This window comes from Etheostoma spectabile, chromosome 22 (assembly GCF_008692095.1).
Source record: "Etheostoma spectabile isolate EspeVRDwgs_2016 chromosome 22, UIUC_Espe_1.0, whole genome shotgun sequence".
NCBI classification, from domain to species: domain Eukaryota; kingdom Metazoa; phylum Chordata; class Actinopteri; order Perciformes; family Percidae; genus Etheostoma; species Etheostoma spectabile.
This window is the reverse complement of record NC_045754.1, coordinates 6,753,976-6,757,889: the sequence shown is the minus strand read 5'-3', so window position 1 is coordinate 6,757,889 and position 3,914 is coordinate 6,753,976.

Below are 3,914 nucleotides of genomic sequence, written 5' to 3'. Positions count from 1 at the left end.
CTAAAACATGTCCATTTATGGATTTTTTTCTTTGCACCTGCTATTACACACATCACATCTCATTCATTTATGTCAGCAGTTCCCATGGCAACTTGAAGCTGTCACTGTGTTTGTGTGTTTGCATGTGTGTCTTACCAGGCAGGGGGTTACATTAATGACTTATATCTGTTGCAACACCAGCGGCAGTCTCATCAATACACACCAATTATTGTAGAAAAACAGTTCAGTGCCCCTGGTCGATTTGTGTATGTGTGTGTGTGTGGGGGGGATTTAAGAGCCGAAAGAGGAAAGTAAGTGAGATGGACGATAATGAGCTAAGATTCCTTTTTACTCGATGTGTAAGCAACATCATGCATCAGGCCCCTGGCAGCCATTCTTGCACTCTGACTTTCGTCATCATGGCGGATTTCACTGCTGATGTACACAAGAAATGGATAAAAACAACCGTTTTCAACACTTGTTGTTGTTGCTCTGCTGCTACCTCCTCCAGTCCCTTCTAACATTCAGGCTAAACTTCTAACATTTCACCAAAAAAAAAACATTTCTAAGATTACCCCAGTTTTAAGACATGACAATACTTAGCTTTGAGTGATAATGTGAATCTGAGATGCGTTTTTGTTTTACAAAAAAGATCAATTGAGCTTCCACAAAATTCTTAAAATTACTGCTACTCATTCTAAAATGTGTATATACTATATTTTACATATTTTAAATATTTTAATAACACTTGAAACTATGATTTGAGTAGATTTAAGCTTTATTTCTACTATGTAAATGTAAATGTGCTGTATTTATATAGTAGAAATGACTCAGTGACATGTGATGTTTGCAGTCAGCCCTGCTGATCAGAGAGTGACATGAGAAACAGTCCCTGCAGCTACCTCCATGCTCTGTGTTGCTGGTGCAGTTTATAATGAGCTACTGCGTCACTTTGTGCCATTACTTTATTGAATTGTGATAAATCTACTTTAGTGGCCGGTGTAAAAATGACAGTCAAGGTGATTAAAATGCTGATTTGTCCCCTGGATCCAGTCTCTGTTAAACAAAACCCCACTAATCTGCAAACATCCGTAAATCAAGTAGCAGAGGGCCACAGACTGACCCCGAGGATCACTGAACAAAAAGTGGTTTGTGGTAACCGGGGCAACTCATTTATACTCATTGTATATTTGTAACGTCCCTGCTTCTACATGCCATGTAAGCTCAAAAATTATAAATTAAAAATGAATTTAGAATATTTATATATCTTTTTATATGATACATTCTTTGGCCACTCGGGGGCAGCAGATTAAACTGTAAACCCTCCAATGACATTTCATCACATCATATAGTTGTTGAAAGTGTTAGCAATGTTAGCAAACAGTCGCCTATTTACACCTCCATTACACACATTAACATTCATTTGCACTCATGTTTCTAGCCACCTGGTGAATGCAAGTCCAACAATCACTCTTTTTTTTTTTTTAGCTCATTTGACCAATTGGTAATACAAAATATATTGATTATTGCTGCTGTAAGGATTGTAATCTCATGGTTTGGAAATGGTGATCATGGAGTACTGAGCAGGTGTACAATCAGGGGCCCTGTAGAAAGACATTTGCTATGTGCCCCTCCCCGCACACTTTCATTCTAGCAGAATGTCTAACATCCATAAGAGCTGTATTGGATGCTCTTTTAAAGCGCATGAGTTAAAATGAGTTTTTACTTTATAAACATTTGTACAATATTTCCAGTCCTTTTATTACTTTTGTGATTAATACCTTGTTTGCCTTTTGCAGTTATCCTCAGTTTAAAGTTTATGTTTAGGGTTTCCTCTGTATTTTGGACTGTATCAGGGACTCCCTTTTGTCAAACTTTTGCCCTGATAAAGGTCTACTGTCCAAAAACTTGGCATTTTTATTAGCTAAGTGTGTTGGGCCTTATTGGGCAGAGGCATCTTTTTGCCACATTTGAATATTTATAAGTCAAAATCTGTCCAACAAAATGCAACCCGACGGAAGCCAGTTCTTCCCACCTACGGTTGAGTATTATGATGATATACTGTACAGTAGCCTATGAGATAATAGAGAATTGTAGAGATTGTGCTTCACATTATTACTGGCTATAAATATCTTTGGTTATATGTGGCCATTGTGAACAATATTGCAAATCAAAAGGAGCAGCAGCGTGGTAATATTGGATTGTTGCATCCATGTGGTTACATAACTTGATTTATTAAATATTATTTCACTAAACAAAACATGTTGTACTGTACACAAAACATACAGTATATTACAATCTTGCCATTTAAATAGGCTACATGTCACCTTGATATACAAAGTATGATTACATATCTTTCCAATGGCGTCCACCCCTGTCCTGTAAGATAACATAAATCCTAGGCTTTTGTCAAACCAAGCTGCAAGTGTCGGTGCGAGTGCACGTCAGTTTCAGTTTACAACAACAACAGATCAAAAGGCAGCAGCTACTTCTGCTGTTATAGGCTCATACATGGTCTGATGGCCAGAAATCAAACACCTTGTCTTTTGTGTCCTCCATATTCTTCTTAAGTGGAGGTGATGGGAAAAGGGAATCAGTCCAGAAACACTGCATTATAAAACTTGCAGTCAAGGAAACCACCCCAAAACACAGAAATATTGTCCAGTCACGTCGCTTTGTTTTAGTCCAATAGAGGGCAGGGAAAACATGCCTTCAGGCTCATTTTAAAGTGGTGTACAGATCACAGAAGGGTCCACTAATAAATGTATCCTTCTGAGAGGTGAAAATGGCTCTTCTCAGATATCACACTCCTTTTAGTACACCGGTTTTCCTCAGGCAACGCTCAAGTCAGAGGGCCTCTCCCAGTTTTTTTATTCATCAAGCTTGTGGCACTCAGCTGCATCACCCTTTCTCTTTTTCTGGTGCTTTCTCTTGCAATTTCGTGAAGGAGAGACAGAGTGAGCCATGTGATGCGCTCTTTATCTACATCTGTCTATGAGCCATGTGATGCGCTCTTTATCTGCATCCGTCTGCATCTCTCTGCATCAATCTTCTGTGTTTCTGGCCGGTAACTGTAATCAAATCTTTAAGAGGCCATGGAGATGACTTCACTCATCTCAAGCCCCTCCATGTGACCTCCCTCTTCCATCACCCTCCACTTTTGGCATCCTTCCTGGCCTTGTGAGCTAATGTCCAAATGACATTTGGGAAATTATGAATGCTGCTGACCACTAAGACACCAATGCAGAAAATAGATAGAAATAGCAAAAAGGAAAATAGAGATGAATGAATGGATATATGAGGATATGGAGATACAGTGGTTGGAAACCATGACATTGAGGAAATACGTTTCTTAAATGGTTTGTCAATCCTGAAAAAAAAACTGATTCCGACTCAGACTATCTGATTTTATGATTTATTCTCAGTAACCACATGTTAAGGCCCCTGAAACACCAGCTGACCGTTGGCAGAACAGACAGCCGGACTGACTGCCTCCCCGAGTTGGCCAGAGAAAGTTCCTCAGAACACACCAAACAGACTCGAGTCACTGACCTCGCCAGACTGTCCGACGACCGATTATCGAGTTGGTGTGTCACGGCCTTTAAAGCCCTAATCAACATTTATTTTTATTTTAACAATGGTTAAAATGGCTACGTGAAAGGGGTCACATTTTTAGCTCATTGCTTTGGATTCTGGCCTGCAACTTTATTGTTTTGGTTCACTCTCACTGCTCTTATTAACCCAGTTCTGAGATGCAGCAAGCAGCATTTTTCAATGAAAATGCACCTTAGGAGATGGCGGAGACCAAAAAAAGAGCTAAAAGGAGAGTGAATTTTTGACTTATTTTCATCAGGTGACCAGAAACACAACTACGAATTAGTGATAATGTTTCTCTGTAGCTTATGGTGTGACGTTCCACCTCCGGGATTGCTCCA